This window comes from Gavialis gangeticus, unplaced genomic scaffold (assembly GCF_001723915.1).
Source record: "Gavialis gangeticus isolate Ggan-Ray unplaced genomic scaffold, GavGan_comp1, whole genome shotgun sequence".
Classification (NCBI taxonomy): domain Eukaryota; kingdom Metazoa; phylum Chordata; order Crocodylia; family Gavialidae; genus Gavialis; species Gavialis gangeticus.
In genome coordinates this window covers 14,705,041-14,722,589 of record NW_017729014.1, presented here as the reverse complement: position 1 = coordinate 14,722,589, position 17,549 = coordinate 14,705,041, and the positions used below count along the sequence as shown (strand labels likewise).

The 17,549-nt window shown below is 40.7% G+C and overlaps 1 protein-coding gene and 1 long non-coding RNA gene across 2 annotated transcripts in view; one reads left to right on the top strand and one right to left on the bottom strand.

Moving 5' to 3' along the window:
- The window catches only part of LOC109293727, a 27,421-nt gene extending 11,632 nt beyond the window's left edge, over positions 1-15,789 (bottom strand). Inside the window, exon 1 of the long non-coding RNA XR_002096378.1 lies at positions 11,836-15,789. This is a non-coding gene — a long non-coding RNA (uncharacterized LOC109293727). The remainder of the gene's footprint in view (positions 1-11,835) is intronic.
- CUNH1orf159 (chromosome unknown C1orf159 homolog) overlaps positions 6,734-17,549 on the top strand; it is a 42,365-nt gene continuing 31,549 nt past the window's right edge. The window contains exon 1 of the mRNA XM_019511810.1: positions 6,734-6,905. The gene's annotated coding sequence lies outside the window, so the exon portion shown is untranslated. The remainder of the gene's footprint in view (positions 6,906-17,549) is intronic.

Genomic DNA, 17,549 nt, shown 5'->3' with positions numbered 1-17,549 from the left:
CCCCCACAGCTTCTCCCTTCTTATCAAATTCATTCAGGAATCCTCAACAGGAAAAGGGGCAAAATCAACTTATTCTTTTGCCTCTTCATGGGCACAGGGGGGTAATTCACCTGTATCAATTTAGTTAAATAATCCCCCACAAAGAAAGCAAAAAAGAAAAATAAATCAGTCCAAAGATGGCACTCACATCAGTTGGCTCAAGTTGCCCATTCCTCAGCAGGGTCCCATGCTGCACCTCCCAGGTACTCAGGTACCTACCTTTTCACATGGGAGATTGTAGTCTTCATGGGTGGTTCTCCAACCACCCATACCTCTGGCTGCACTCCCTTCACCCACTGGTATCAGCCAGCTGGCATCAACCTGAGAGTCCTCCTGTGTCTTCTATTTCCCAGCACTGCTGTCTCTCTCCAGCTGCCCCTCTCCAGTGCAGGAAGTACAGATCTAGGCTCCACCTCCACCAATACAGACCAAGCACTGGCTCTGGAAGTGTGGTGTGGTGCTCTGTTCCCTGGCAGTGTTCCCTCTCCTGCCTGGGGTAAGTAAAAGGGAAGGGTCACCCCCCAGTTTCCCTCCATTTCTGGGGGTCTCTTCTTTCACATGGTCCAATCCTCCAATGCATCTACATCTCTCAGAATCCTAGCCCTACCCTCCAACATATCTACTACTCCCCCCAGCTTGGTGTCACTTGCGAACTTGCTGTGGGTGCTCTCCATTTCACCCTCCAGGTTGTTGACTAAAATATTGAACAAAACCAGACCCAGGACCAACCCCTGGGGCACTCCATTTGATACCAGATGCCAACTAGACATTGAGCTACTGATCACTAGCCTGACAATCCAGCCAGTTTTCTGTCCACCTTAAAGTCCATTCATCCAACCCAATACTTCCTTAGCTTGCATGCTTGAATGTTGTGGGGGACCATATCAAAAGCTTTGCTAAAGTCAAGGTATTTCACATCCACTGCTTTCCCCATATCTACAGAGCCAGTCATCTCATCATAGAAGGCAATCATGTTGGTCAGTCATGACTTGCCCTTGGTGAATCCATGCTGACTGTTCCTAATCACCTTCTTCTCCAAGTGCTTAAAAAAGATTCCTTGAGGACCTGGTCCATGCTTTTTCCAGTGATTGAGGTGAAGCTGACTGCTCTGCAGTTTCTTGGATCCTCCATCTTCTCTTTCTTAAAAATGGGCACTATATTTGCCCTTTTCCAATTGTCCAGGGCATCTCCCAACCACCGGGAATTTTCAAAGATTTTCAAAGTAGACCCAGCAGCTCTGTAGTCACATCAGATTCCTACTATAACCATCTGAGATTCATTAAAGTACAGGTTCCTGCTATCATGCCCTACTGTGAAATTCCTAGGCTTGGGGAGCCTTTGAGTATGGCTACTGACTTTCACTTCTGCCAGGAATCAGGACCCCCAATAGCTTACACTGTGAGACCCATCACTTTGTCCAGGCCTTGTCCTACCTGGTACATAACTACAAGAGCAATGTTCTTTTGGATGGCCAACACCTGAATATAATGTGCATTCAAGTAAGTAGTTCTCTCTGAAGAGAGCACAATTCAGAATCTAGCTCTATTGATGAAAAAGAAATCTGATGAATCTCTAAAGCTTATTTTCACTATTCAGCACAAATAATAGGTGTCATAGCAATGCATTTAGCAGTAACAGTTAAACTAGCTCTATGTTTATCTGTTTTCCCCAAGCACCTTCTTAGATGCTTATCCAATGCACAGCAAACAACACTCAGTAAACAATCAGGTTTTCTGTAATCTTTCTTGCCACTTTTGTTAGTGGTCCATGATGTCTGCAATAAACAAATGATTTCTTTTGAAGATCTTCAAACTTCCCATGGTCTCATGAGGTCTATTTTTTTTTCATATCCCCGGCTAAAATACTTCATAAGTTTCCAGATCTGTGGGTAGCTTAAGTTAAGTTTAACACAGTCTCTTCTCAGAAAATAAATATTAGATGTGGCAGGTGTCAGCAGGGGACAGATCTCTATGTTACATAAGATCTTTGATCAACACAGAAATCATGGTAGGAGAGAAACTGAAAGAAAATCCAGGAAGGTCTCAGTGGATTTGCCACTGAAGAGGACAAATGGAGAAGAAGAAGAAACAGAATAAAATATATTTCTAATGCTCTGCATATCTCTAAGACTCAATACAAAACCATTCATATGCTTTATAATTAATTGCCTGCACTTGAGATAGAAATGTGTCCCAGAATCCCATTTCATATGTAAGGCATCCCTGGTGAATGTGGCTCCATTGTTGGTAGTTTTGATGCCAACTGGTTCTTTCTCAGATGAGCTACCTTCTTTCCCACTTTAGCACTAAGTAGAATCTCTCTCAAGGATCTGAGGTAAAGAAAGGCCCCTATTTGTGTTCATTTAGGGCAAGGAGTTGTATCTTTGTTCGCTAAATTCAGGCTGATCCACCTGCAGTGACTTTAGGGAGATCTGTTTTGTTTAATACTTTGACTGAGATTCTGCTGTGCTTCAAGAACTTGTGTCACAGAAAGCATGGCCAGTGAGAAGTAGGGCAAAAGGAAGTTTTAAGCAGTCTTTGCACCTGCAGATTCTGGATGGTTAAATGGACTCCTCTAATTCAGAGAAATCTCCATAAAACTGACTGTGAATTGTTCTGCACACCACAGAAGCACAGATCAGGGGGGCTGGACCTGAGGATCTTGAGAGGTCACTCCCAGCCACTAACATCTATGAATACTTCCTACCACACTGTCATACGGATCAACTCTATCTGCACCTGGCACACCTGAATTTGTGATGAGGGGCAGTTTTGGGCTGCCAAGTGCTATATAGGAGACAGAAGGGAGCAGAACTCCTCCCTCTGTTTAAATTCTGGAGGACATTCAAGTATGATCATAAATGAGACCTCAAATTTGTATGAGGTTTGGAAGCTTTTCTGTACTCTGTCCTTGACATCCTACAGGGTTTGCTGAACTGCATCTGGATAATGCTGCAGTTTACCATTCAGAATTCCAGGTTCATTTGTACCAACATAATGCTGGTGTCAAAAGAATAGCAGATTACAAGTAATCCACAACAAGCACACTTTCCCCAGGTTCCCAGAGAGCAAGAACAGCTGACCTGCTCACCATCATAGAAGAAACAAGTGACAGTATGATATTGCACCTGCATTCCCCAGGTTCTCGACTTAGCACCTTTACCTCTGGACCATCCTTCCTTACTGGAGTGCCAGGTATGCAGTTTAGGCATTAGGCTAAAGCACTAACCCATGCACTTGTCCACAGAACAGCAGACTCAACTCATTTATGAAACGTTATGTATATATTTAAATAGTTGTAGGGCAGGCTCGCTGAGGAAGCAGAGGAAGGTGGATGCTATGGCTGTTAAAAAAGAAAAGGAAGACTTTTTTCCATTTTTTGCAGAGCTGCCAATTTCTATCATTGAGATTTTGACAATAAAACAGAATGCAACAAACCCAGGGTTTATGGCTACATTTCGTGCTAACACAGCTCATGTTTAATTAACATTTTACTGAACCAATATAAGCAATACACAGGCCCCCCAACCCTGGCATATATTCTTCTTTTTGGTGTTTCATCTGTACTAAGATCACAGTGCTGATTTGGTGATAAAATTCTTCTGGGAGGAGATTGTCATGTCATAAAAGTAAGATTGTGATGCCTGATCAGAACAAAACAACAGTGGTTTGCAGAAAGGTGGGATAAAGGGTCCATAAAGAGAATAAGTTATCTCCACAGTTTTCTTTTAAATGACAGTACCTCCTCCATTACCAGTGGCCTTAATAGCACTAGTATTATTATTAGCAAAAACAGAGTACAGTATTGTGCAATTCATTTTATTGTACCACCCAAAAGTATTAGGCAGTCTGAAGACATACAGGCAGAAGAGGTCCTGGCCCTGTAGAAACCACATTGTGAATAAATAAGAGAGACATGAAAGGTAGAAAAAAAGTGATACAGCCTATAATCAGAGTGATCACAGGGACAGGGTTTGGGTTGGAAGATTATCATTTATATGAAGTACCTTTAATGAGAGCTTCTTTAGTCAGAGACACTCTCTAAAAATATACCAATTTGTTTATGACTAAGTGTGGCCCAAGTTCCTGGTGATAATAGTTATGTAATATGGATTCCACAAGGTGGCAAGAATAATTCCTGCTGTCTTTGTTCATTTCTTGCCTTGTACTGTACAACATTTGTGCTCATTAACCAATTAGTCTTTGCAAAGCCACGGTAAGGAGTGCAGAACTATTATCCCCCCGGTGCACATAGAGGAAATAAGGCACAAAGAGTTTTTCAGAGGCAGGATTAGAGACCAGGAATTTCTAGCTAGTAGTCCCATGCTCAGTCCTTCAGGCAAAGCTGCCTCTCACTAACTCAGCTGGTTCAAGAATGACTCTGTAGAGCTAAAACACAGAACATGCTCCAGGACAGCCAGAAAATGGAAGTCACTTCTGAAAATACTGGCATATGTTTTTGCCTAAGTTAAGGGGGAGAATTTTTGTTCCTGTTTTTCCTGAGTGACTGAATACATCCTGGTTATTAAGGAAGTGTCTATAAACTGTTAGCCAGTGTTCACTTGCATTAACCCTGTTGTTAAATTGTAGATAAACACAGCCATTACTATGAGCACCCATGCTTTATAAATGAGAAAAATGAATCTCTGTGGCTACATTTTTTATACTTATGTTAGCATGTTCGGATTTAAGTCTTTAGTTAGATCTTTGCATATTTTGAGAAAGTCCCAGAACGTCATATTTCAGTGATTCAGGGAGTGTTGAAATACTGTCTTGTGGGTGGACAGCATGTTGCAACTGGACCCAGAAAAATTCAGGTATGATCCAACATAAGAACAGTGTCTATTAAAAGCATATGGAGCCTGATTCACTAGCTGTAAAATAAAAAAAAAGAAATGTAAGAGTTGAGGTAGGGAGGAATTGAGACAGCCCTCTCTTTTGTGTAATGCAATGTAAGGAAAGGGTTAAACATTCTGGAGCAGCCGAGCTGATGTTCAAGCTACTGCAGGTGCACCCACCAAAAGGGTGTTAATTGGTTAGTAAATGAGAATATATAGGGAGCTCTGTGGCGGTGAGGGATTTTCTTGTATGTAAGGGTCAATGAAGGAATAAGATCAGTGTAGGGGGCAATAAGAGGAACTGAAAAAAACAGAAGTTTAGTTCTGTGCTGCTTTGTTACATATGGTTTTTAGAAGGCTTTAAAGTTCAAGAAGTTGAGCTACAAATGGATTCTGGCTGACAAGAGGGGGATTATGTAAGCTTAGGAATCTATCATAGCTTTATTAATACTGGGAAACATCCAAAATAGTAGCAGGATTCTGCTACATTCTCAGGTTTCCTAGGCACTTGCAAAACCTTGCAGTTTACTCATCAGTCCATCATGCTTCGAAGATGTCTTAACTATAGATATCTGGGATCATCAAATTTCCTTCTAGGATTTTCTCTCAACTATGTCTTGTTTCTAATGCATGTTCAGATGGGAAGAAAATGTAAGAACATCCTGCTGCTTCATTTTCAGTAGTCTCTCAGTAATCTCTCAACACTGTTTCTGAAAGTGGACATCAAGGTCAATCTATGGGAACTATAGACTAGGAGGGAAGCTTTGGGTTCAGTGGACACCTGGTATCTGACAACGATTTAAGGATGTTTCAAATTACTTATGAGAGAGGATGGGGAAAATATTACACTCTAGGCATGTATGATAGCAAGACAACTGAAAAAGGAAACTAAACGTCTCAATGTTCTTACTACACAGCAAATGCAGGCTGACGGTCTATAATACACTTTATGGGAAAAGTCCTCTTTTTTTCTTAATCTGCCTTTCAACCATCCAAATGATCATTTTACTGTAAGAATATTTTTACCACTGAAATTTCTTCTGCTCTTGTCATTACATCTTTAGAAACCACACCAAATTCTTCTGTCTCTTTAGAGTTTCCACCTTTCAGTTATTTCTATTGTTACTCAGTCCCCTCATGACAGACAGACTCGGTTCTGTTTCTGAAAGTGTACACTAAATATCCTATAAAGCAAAAACTTTTGTAGGATGGCACAGACTTACAGACATTCTTTTTTGGCTTTTACTATTCTTAAGTTAATGAGGGATACTATGGATTTAAATTTTCATGAATGGGTCATCTTAAGCTAAACCACTTTTGAATACAAATGCAAATACTGGAGGTGGCAGAAGACTCCTCACTATTCAGCACAATGGTTTTAAGTTGAATTCCACTTGTAAATACCAGGTTACTAAAAAGCCCATTCTGTTTTCTACAGCATGGGGGGCTGAAAGAGAGTCTTCAGCTTTACTGGTGTGAATTCATGGCACAACCATGAATATTAATATTGGCACTCTGTATCTGTCCTCGTGATTATTGAGAGGGAATGTCCATTTTTGTAAAAGGATGGCATGCTCTTTATTCTGTATGCAGCTCGCACATACCATTTGAATTAAACTGTGAATGTTCTGGGTAGGAGAGAGGCATTTACAGATTATCAACTGTTTGCTCAGGAAAGGAAAAAGTAAACCCCAAGGGCAGCATGATAAATGGCAGAAACCTCATGCTTAATAAACCCATACAGAAGGAGAGCTATTAAATTACCCAGCTTCAGTAGCTGCTAGAAGCCCCTTGGCAGGAAATCCTGTTGCGCAGATCTTTGTTTTCCTGTTACTTCCTTTTGCAGTGTTATTTTTTCATCAGAAACAATCAATCTCATGAGCTCTGCGAAGGGTTTAAAGGACTTTCTTTTTTTGTGCTCCTTGACTTTTTGTTTTGTTCCCAAGGTCCTTTTTATAGATCCAAGAGCTGTTCAAGACAGTTTCTCCCAGACACTTCTAGTGCTCTTTTTGCTCACTCAGGGAAATCTGTAAGTATTCGCATTCCAAGCTGAGTTTTCTGTGACTTACGGCATTAAGTGTTCTGTAAGGGGAGCGTGAAATGTGAAGGAGACTCTGAAAAAGAAAAGGATGATGAATCCTGGTAAATGTAGACAGGTAGGGCAAAGACTTTTTTACTGGAGTTCAGATCAGAGAAGTCCTTAAAGGAAACTTGCTTTGATTTTTTTTCCTTTCCCAAAAGCACTTTGAGGTGTGCTGTTCTGATTTATTTCTCAGCTGTACTGGGGACAAAACACTTGTTTGAGCTGAAGCTGAGATCTTATGGTGCGGCATAGTAGGAGAGATGTGTTTGCTTCTGTGCACGTGTATCCATACAATGTTCACCTGGCGGAAACCTATGATTTTCTCTCTCTCTCTCTGGCTTGAAAACGAGAACATTCCAGTTGACACCTAACTATATGGCATACCTCTAATAGAAAGATAGCCTCTACAGCATGCAGAAGTCTGTGACCTTAACTCTCCTTACATCCAGAATGCTCAAAAGCAAAAGACAGAATTTCTACAATATGGGAACAATTGTGTAGCCAATCAACAGTAATTACATGTTATGCATGTGCTGCTTTTACAAATGAGAGCTTATTATCGCTTAAGTTGATAAGTTCATGTAAGTTTTATGTAGCTGGACAGTTTTAAAAATGGAAGCAGAGCTACAATCCTTAGTGTTGTGTAGCAGAAAATATTGAGCCGGGGGCAGGGGACTCGTGGCTCAAAAGCTGTAGAGAGGTGCTCAGACCACCTGAAGGTACAACTAAATGCAATGCTTTGCTTCTGCAAAGATCAAGCTCCCACTGTTTCAGGCTGCTGAAAGAGAGGATCTTGGAGCAGAAAAGTGACACTGCCTGAGGGATACTCCCTTGCATGTCAGGACTTCTAAATCCAGTTAGGCCTTTTGGAAGGACCATGAAATTAGTGTAATCTCTCTAGCTTCCTATAAATGGTTCTCTGTAGGCTCTTCTGTCACTTTTGCTTAGACGTACGCTTAGTGAATAGCAAATCTAGTTAAAACTGTCCTGTTTCTTCCAAGAAGTGCTGTTCAGTACAGTAGTACTTTGTCAAATTAATCAGATATGAGAGCAAAATTAACCCTAGTGCTCAAAAGAATTTTGATACTTTGTTGCTCAAACTCCATAAGAGTTATTTCTGGATTTCCACAGTCATTCCTACCCGCACCTTCATAAATAGGGGCCTACTTAAATCACGGTTTCACGATTTTGGCAGAAACCACAAAAAATGGCAGTCTGTGATCACTGCAAAAAAAGGCATCGGCTGCAGCTTCCCAGAAAATCAGCCCAAAAACCCAAAACAAACTTAATAAAAATAAAATGCTGGCTCCCCAATGGGAGGCAGAGGTTCTTGTTACCATGGCCAAAACTTGCAGCCTGCCTGGGAAGGCACCAGCAGGCAGGACAGCAGAAAGGGAAGCTGCCAAATGGCAATTGCCCCGTCATGCCTCTCCGCCAATCAGTGCCAAGGGGCAGGGCTACACAAAGGGCAGCCAGTAGTCAAGATGGTGGCTGTGCCCTCATCCCTCCTCCCTTCCCCCCCGCCAGGCCTCTCTGCCAATCAGTGCTGAGAGGTGGGGCTGCCACAAAATGACTGCAAAATCGGCTCTTTGTGCTGTGACCAAGCCATGAAAATGGCTTTCTCTTGATGCAAGTTAGGTGGGTCCCTATTCATAGCACACCCTGCTATTTACCTTGCAAAACCAGATACTGCACATTTTTCAAATTTTTATCAGATACACAATGAACACCAGCACATACTATACCTAGGGAGGTCCTTTACATCCTCAGATGATCCAAGTGTGCTTCCATTGCTATTTAGTTTTTGTGCTCATCACACAAGATAAATATAACCCCACTCAAACAAAATGCAATTTATTTTTTTCAATAAAGCTTAAATAAGAGACAATATATTGCTCAACGTAATAATAGAACCTATATATTGCTAAAAGTATTAAAAAAAGTTTTAATGATTGTCCTAGAATGTTTTCTTAAACGTGTTCTTGTATTTCACCTTAGTATTTGCAGCAAGAGCTTTGAGAGTCTAATGCATTGTTTCTCAACCCATGGGTCACAAAAGTGGGTCACAAGAATATATGAAAGGGTTGCAAATGAACTTTAAAAATGGATTCTCCTTTTAAAGGAGAAAAAGGTGGGGATCCATGGCTTTTCCCTTACAGGTTATCAGACTTCCACCCTGGGGCTGCCGATGCCCCACACATCCACTCCCTGTCCCACACATTGTGGGGCATGGGCCTGGGGGTGGGGGCCAGCGTGTCAGGAGTGAGGGGCACTGGGTAAAGACTGGCCATCGATGTTTACAAATGGGTCCTGGTACAAAAAAGGTTGAGAACCACTGCTCTAATTCATCTACTTATGCCTCTTTTTCCTCCATCCTCCCCAAATGGAACATAGGTCATGTTTGACATAACCTGGAGAACTAGGAAAAGCTGAAGTCCTTTTAACTGTAATGTATATAATTATACCTCTGTGGTGAGGAGTACATCATAAAATGCATGCTATATGAATAATATATTCATCAAGTTTAATTAAATTTCCTGCAGTTTTACATTTTTGACCACTGTGCACATTAACAAATGAATTGTGTGCAAAAAACCAACAACCCATACAATTGCATACAAAGCTTTTGATCTGTATTACAGTTCAGAAGTCCATAAGGAGGAAAGCTACTATTATCACAATACAGTTGGCTGAATAAAAGTTACAGTATTTAAAAAGAGATTAGGTATTAAAAGGCAAGATGGAAAAGAATTAATTTCCTGGCTATACTGTTCTGGTTTCTCAAATTAAGAGGAGCTGAAATACAACTGATGGTGGAACAAGTAATGCAATAATTTTTTTTTCTATTTTTGCTTAAAAGCAAGGACCCTGTAAGATTTCTTATTTTAGTATCAATCTATTCAGAATTTTACCCACTTACAGACTATTTTTGAGGCTGTGTATTCTTATTCAATATTTCTCCAGGCAAGAAGGGACTTTAACATTTAGCATTAAGAAGTATATTGCTCTGTTATACCTGGGAGTTTGCACGCCAGATCAGTCCTAAAGTTTAACTATAACATGTAACTTTTGTGTTTTTACAAATTTTTTTCCCAACCTTTGACAGATTTACCAGTCCTTCCTAAAGAAACATACCTATTCCTTATTGTTGAACTAAAATTATTAGTAAGCTCTTGCTTGTAAGCATTTCCAAATGTCTGTAAGAACTATATTATATATGTCTCTATCTGTTGTCAGCATGACTTCAGCACTGAATAACCAAGCTAGTATACCCCAGCAAGTACACTGCACTCTATCCCTCATAGCTGTATGAAAAATAAGCTTTTTTTTCCTGTAGGAGTATTTATAATGCATATCAACACTTCAAAGTAGGACCATAAATGAAGAAAATGAATAATACTCAAAGCTAAAAGTTTATTGTCAATAAGAAGATGTATTTTGATGCAATAGTGGATCATCCCAAACCAACATGAATACAGGATTAATTTGCATGATTTTTTTATCTTATTTTACAGACTGTCTTCAAGATACATCCCAATATCATCATTTGCTCCAAATAACTGTATGTACCAAGCAAACCCTCTGTAGTGTATCAGGCAGTGTTGTCTATACAATTATTTATAAGAGAGGTGGAATCTAAAAGACTTTTAATCTATGTATCACTATTCAGGCGCACTCTGTCTGCCAATCGACTACCACTGAAAAAAACAGTAAATTCAACTGCACAGTTGATTCTTGCTTTTCACTAGTAATGCAGTCATTCAGCTATCATAGCTAAAGAGTCTCAAATTGATGGCAAATAGGTTCTCACTCAAAAAATCCCAAGACAGAAGTATCACATTTAAAAAACCATGAACAGTATGAAGTGACAAGATAGCCATGTGTTACCAGGGACCATTCTGGTCCTGAAGATACCTCCTAAGTACACAAAATAACAGTTAAAAAATCCTGTAGGACAAACCTACTGTGCAATACAATATGCTGGGTATGTCCTGACATTCTCTTGATGTCAATGAAATACAATAAAAGAGAGAGTGCCGTGGAAGACTAGCAGGGATAACATTCAAGTGGCAATGTACTTTACAGAAAATGTAGTTGATTACAAGTACAGCTATGGCCTCTGAAAACCTTTCACAAATCTAGCAACACACGGAGGACTTGACCCACATGCATAATGTTCTTGCAGTCTTGTCCAAATTCAAGCAGATGCTATGTGTAAGGACAAGTAAGGTTAAGTGCTAGACACAGTTTTACGTTGAGCATTAATAAGTTTTTACACCTCTACAGAACAGCCTCCTTACTTGCAAATATGCCCAAAAAAGGGATGGGAGTCAAGAATGTGACGGGCAGATTTTGAGATGTGTTTAATTATCAGTAGGCACATAGTGACATGCTTTCTGCTTTGACCTTACTCTCGTTAGGTAACCAGGATTCCCTCAGTTACATAGCAGCACCTTCTTAATACAGGATTAAGAGTCTCCCACATCATTCATTAATTTTTATTACGTGTGTTCATGTGCAATCCTTTATGTACATTTGTGGGACCAATCCCCAAATTTCCATTGCTATATATTTGATATTGTACTGATAGTAGCTATTTAAAAAGGAAGACCTAAAAATAACTTGGAATGTAAACAGCTCCTTATGACTGCTACAGTCTTAAAATTAACCAATATGCAGGAAAAAATTACCATGAAATCTCATCTTGTAGGGGGAGGAAAGTACCTGAGTTCTGCTGTTAGCATATTTGATACTAACGCCCCAAACCACTCTCCTGTCATAGTAGCATTTTTGTTGTGTGGCTTGTCATATAAACTGCATCACATGGATTACTAATCTCAGTTCCCCACTGTAAATTAGATACAGATCATCTTACCTGGCGTTTTCTTCTGAACTTCTGAAATGCCTCCTGTATGCTCTGGATCTTTGTTTCTTTTTTATTTTTCTCCTGATCTACATCTTCAAGATACACTGTGAAACTGCAGTATTTCTTCATTGTTGCTTCCACGCTTTTTTCTAGGCAACTATTTTGGACCTGCAGTTATGAAAAAGTTAGCTACATAAATGAGTTGTAACTTGAAAGCCATTTGGAAAGGCAAATGATATCTTTGTAAGACCAAATTACATTACAATAAATCCTGCTTGTAAAAGACCTTTTGGTACTTATAGTTTAATTAGAAGAAATAGTGGAACAAAGATACCCAGATGTTCCATAAAAAGTGGTCTAGAAATATTCTTATAGGCTCTAAAGTAGAATCACCCACTTGAAAGAGCTCGTTGGTTGAAATCTATCTGGCAGGCACTCCACAGGTGAGCAGCTCCACTCTACAAAAACAGTCAATGTGAATTGATAAACATGCACAGTTTAATTCAAATTTCTAGTATAGCACATTAATGCCTTTGTCTTGATGGAGGAGTACTTGCCTTAGGAAGTTTTTTTGTGATTCCTCTGTCTTATGCAATAGATATAAGGTAATCTCCCACCTACTTCTCAATTGTTGCAGTTTACACAGAAAATTCAAAATATAACTGCAAAACTGCCTAATTTTGTATAATCTTGCCAGTAAGAATCAAACCATTTCTAGCAAATACAATATGTAATTTTGTTTGCCCAAGGGTGTTTCTGTATAAGCAAGGAATATGTGCATTTCCCTGGCTGTCATACAGAAACTTTGCTACCATTATAGTGGACTACAAAATTATAGCAACCAGAGACAGATTCTCTTGACAAGACACAAAGATTACAACCACTAGTATTTGTACTTCGGTTATGTAGGTCAATTCTACTCCAATGTGATAACTTTCTGCATGGGTGCCCAACTACATGTCACAAAAGTAATCTTGTAGGAAGGTAACAGGATAAGCAAATTCATTTGCAAAACACAAAGTATCATCTGCTATCTGGCATGTACAGTTTGATGTATCCTACTGCAGACTCTTAAAATAACTCTGTGAGAATTGCTATTGAACACTGAGGCCCTGATTTTTCCCCCATGTATCAGTGTAATCCTCTGAAGTTAGTGGAACTACAACAGTGGAAAATGGATGTGAGAGAGAAAGAAAACAGTCAAGCCTGAAGCTTATCTTTTAGCTCTGTTTGATCTAAAATAGGCATCCCTGCATGGTCAGTGAGAAATAATAAGTTTAAGAGAATGGCTTTGACTATCAGATATTTGTTTGCTTGCCATTCACTTAATTGACACAATCTAGAAAGTAAAAATACCAGAGATTGAGACTCATCTTGGCCAATTTGGTAGTGTGAGGGTGTTTATAAGGGCTGACACTTTTTCAGGTCCTATAGGTTGCATGGTACAGCTGCATCTTTTTGTCAAGCATTGCACTGCAGCACAGGATGGCAGTAGCCTGGGGAGGGGGATTCGATCAGCAGTTTGTCAAGTGGAACATTGCTGCACCCCCTTCAAATTACCTACCAGGAGAATAAAACACTTTCAAAATAATGCCAGCATGACTAGAAGTTGTGCATCTCTCATAATCTCATTTTAATATCCCAAATCTTTTGCCTTAGAAGTAGTGAGACTCACTGGAGCTCTGTCATTGGTCAAGATAATGAATAAGGGATGGACTACATTCAGATACCTCTAGCTTTCTACAATAACCCTCAGTCTCATTGCCATCCTCCAAAAATACTTCAAATAAATCTTCAGGATCACAGCATCCCTTCAGTCATAAAGCGAGCTGGATTTTTTTCCTGCCTTGGATAAAAGGAATCAGGTTATATGTCAGTTTGTCTTTAGCAGCATTACAGCATGCCTTCGTATATACCTTTCTGTAAAGGTAATTGCAGCATTCTGTAACATATGGACTGAAAAGTTATTGCACGCACAACCGTACATGAGCAAGGCAGAATTAGGTTTCCCTGTGGGCATGGTGGTGTTTCGCCAGCCCCTCATATGAGCCTGTGTACGATTGTCCCTTCTGTGTGTTGGAGACCTTCCTCTCAGCACTCCTGGTACTGCTTTGCTATACCCAAGACCTGCTTTGCCTTTCACTTTCAGAGGCAATGTGAGTAATGGCCTCAGCTAACAGCTCGGTGCACCAAATCAGGAAGTCATAAATGACAGGAAACTGTATTGTGCAGAAAGAGATGAATAAGAGGCCAGAACTGAATATCTATTTAAATACTAGAGAAGTGACTAGACTGACATTAATCTTTCATGGCCAGAAGTGGCAGAAAAAGCCCTTTCCATGCTAGCAACACAAACACTCCCCCTGTGGGCTCCTAGTGATAAAATACCATTGATAAACTACAGATAATATGGTCCAGAAAAGCCATAGCTCCCTTTCTGGTAGCTTTGATAAACATCTTTACTATCTTGGGTCTTATCTCCCAGCTGCTACTTCCTTTCATTTAAAGGCAATTTACAATTCTCCCTTATGTCTACTCCAGAACGTGTAACATTCTTGGACAACTCTCCTGTCAAGCATACTTCTATCAGATGTTCTTTTATCTGTTCTAATGATCCCCCCCCACACCATCTCAGAGAGCTGCCTGGACATATTTCATATGGAGAACTAAACAAGCAGGAGCAGGGGAAACACTTCAATAGTGCTACATAATCCTTTAAAAAAAATCAGCATTGGCTCTATCGCAAAAACAGCTTCTATAAATCATGCACCCATATTTAGTTAATTGTCTCAGCATGTCTATTAGCTTGTCTAGTGCATGCACAGGATGAGACCTTATACCATCCTCACTTGGAAAGATTACTGCAGAAATCTGGCTGGACTGCATGCCTCATTTATCTACTCAAAGCCAGCTTTCTCTTCCATGCTGAGAAATGTGTGTCCATGGACAGAAACCTAGTTTGGAAGGACCATCCTCTGATTTTTCAAGTGGTGCAGTAGTAATGACTTTGGGAATTCTAGCAGCCAAGATGGGTAGTTAGTGTATTCATTTACATTGCCAACATTTGGGATTCTTTTCCAGCAATTCTATTTCACAGCAGTGCTGGACTCTGAATTATGCAAACAGAACAATTTAAAGAACTGGCTATGGTTGTCAGCACATAAAATTTCCTTCTACCTTGTAAATTATTGAAATGTTTTGGTGATTTCTGATTCAAAAAGCACCCAATTTTCCATCTACAAACTTGAAAGTAGCATATCTTGCTCAGCACGGGCACATGTTACATACAAATGACACAGAGTTTTACAAAGTCCCCAGTTATTGAAAAATGCAATAAGTTTGGGTATTGTAAAAGCTAAACTATTCAAAGGATTTGAAGGACTGGCTCGTGCATACACTGGATCTGGAACTGTGATGTGACTGGACTCTTTTTTCATTATATATATTCAAGCAAGAGTTTCATTTGTGAAATTTTGATGGGAGGGGATGGTAAAGTCACAGGTTATGAAGCTTCAGAACAAGCTCAAAGTGATATATTCACCGAACATTAGCGCAAACCACAGTAAACAATGCAAAGCAGGAGAGGAAATATATTTTTTAGCACTTACGTCCACTGTGCGTTTACAGTGATGGACAGAATAGAAAGTGGAGAGAAGGGTGAGGCTGCTGTCTTGGTTAAAGGGGGGAAAATGTATGACATCAACAAGACAATCCTCTAAGTTAAAATTCAGGGTCATTACAGTATGCTCTCTCAATATTTTAGAGAACCTCAAAGTCCATTTCTAGAGATACAGACAGCTTGAAGAGGTATATGCTTTAACTACAAGTAATGCCTCAGGATATTCTACAACAGAAGTTAGCAAAGAAATTCTTGCTATTTTTCAGTGTTTACTTTGGGCATCTGTTTATGAGAAGCTATGACATATTTATCACTAAGTGTCAAATAGAATTAGAGAGTTGACAGCAGAAATTCAAGGAACATCTTTTTTATTTCTTTTCTTTTCTTCCTTATGCCTCTTGGGCAAGCTAGTCTGACTGGTACCACAGGTTTGTACAGTGTGGGTGAAGCATGAGGAGTGCTCTCTGGAGGTTCCCCAGCATCTTTTTGTGCTAAGAGTCTTCCTTGTTCTCAGGGAGTGCACTTAAAAGGAGTCTTCCTGCAAGGTTTTTGCTTTAGCTTTTGGGCACTGCAGCTTCGATACCAGGCTGCTTTCCAAAGCTACTAATCTGGAAACTTCAAAAGGCGTATATTTTTAAAATGTAAACCAGCAGCTTACTGTTCACATTTTCTTAAGCTTTCCAGTTATCTTCCTATTTGCCCAGCCAGGAAAATATTACTGGAAATCCATGCATATCTGGAAATGCTTTTTGTAAAGCAAGTTTCACTATTCTTACTTATCGTCAATTATTTCTCCCTTTACTAGAAAGGCCCATTTAAACGTCCAGAGGAAAGCAATGTTCCAAGGATTTTCTCTTAAATATATGTACTCTGGACTGTTTTGTCAAACTGGAATTTTGTTAATTACCCCATGGGCAATGCCTCTCTAGTCTCCCATAACCTAGATTTTGGGCTGTCTCCTGTACCAGTTAGTCTTATTCAACAATTTTTGTTCCCTTGCTGTAATATTGCCCATCTGCAGATAACTGCTGTTTTTTGTGCTCCTGATAAATGAACATGGTGTCACCATGCCCTTTGCAGTAGTCAGATGAGGGAGGAAAGGTTACGCCCAGGAAGTATAACAGCCTTTGCTCACTCACTGGAACAAAATGAAATGCTGTCTACGGTATTGTGCACCTAATGGGATTGCCCCCTCCTTGCTGGTTTCCTGCGCGGTGCAATGGTTCACTGATGACAGGTACAACGTTCAAGACGTTGGCATTAGTCTGAGGGCCATGCTACACATTACACTATGAGCTGCACAAATATCGATTGGCTGAGTGCAAGCTCGCAGCCACACCTCCAACTTGGGCGGCACATCTGCGGGGAGCGGTTCCACCTCAATGCAACAGGAGCTGGGTAATGTGGATCAAGAGATAATCCTGCCTTGGAAGGGCATAACTTTGAGCCGCATAGCATGTGCTTTAAGCCACTTAAGGCAGGCAAGGTTTTTTGAGTAGGCAAGGGTTTTTTTAGGCAGAAACGGGTTTTTTTCCTTACACCACTGAAACGTGCTAGCGTGCAGGGGTGAACATAACCACCCAGGGGTTACAAGCTCCAGCAAAATGAACACGTATCATGGCCCAGAGAAAGCCCGTCTGCGACACTGCGCCTGCGTAGGCTTCAATCCCTACTTCTAGGTCTCGTAGCAGTTTGTACGATGATTTTCTGAGCGAGCGTAGCCCGGTGGGTGCAAAAAGAAGGTGCTGCCATTACCCCTCCCGCACCAGCATCCCGTTGCACATGCGACGCCCTGTATTTCCGCACAAGATGCATCGCCAGGGCCCAGCTGGGCGAGGGCGTCACTTGCTCCCTCCCTCCCGCGCTGCCCCTGCACTGGGAACTGGGGACCCTTGTCATGCTAAAGCAGCTCCCCCCTCGCCCCTTTCCAAGCCCCCCCTGCCCATGTACCCATGTTGCAATGGACAGGATGTGAGGGAGAGGCCCAGCTCCATCCCCAACCCCCTCCCAATATCCTCCATCCTCCCATTTTTTTCCATCCTTCAGCCATCAGCTCACCTGCTCCCCCCTCCTCCTCCTCCCCAGCTCTAGTTTCCCCGAATGT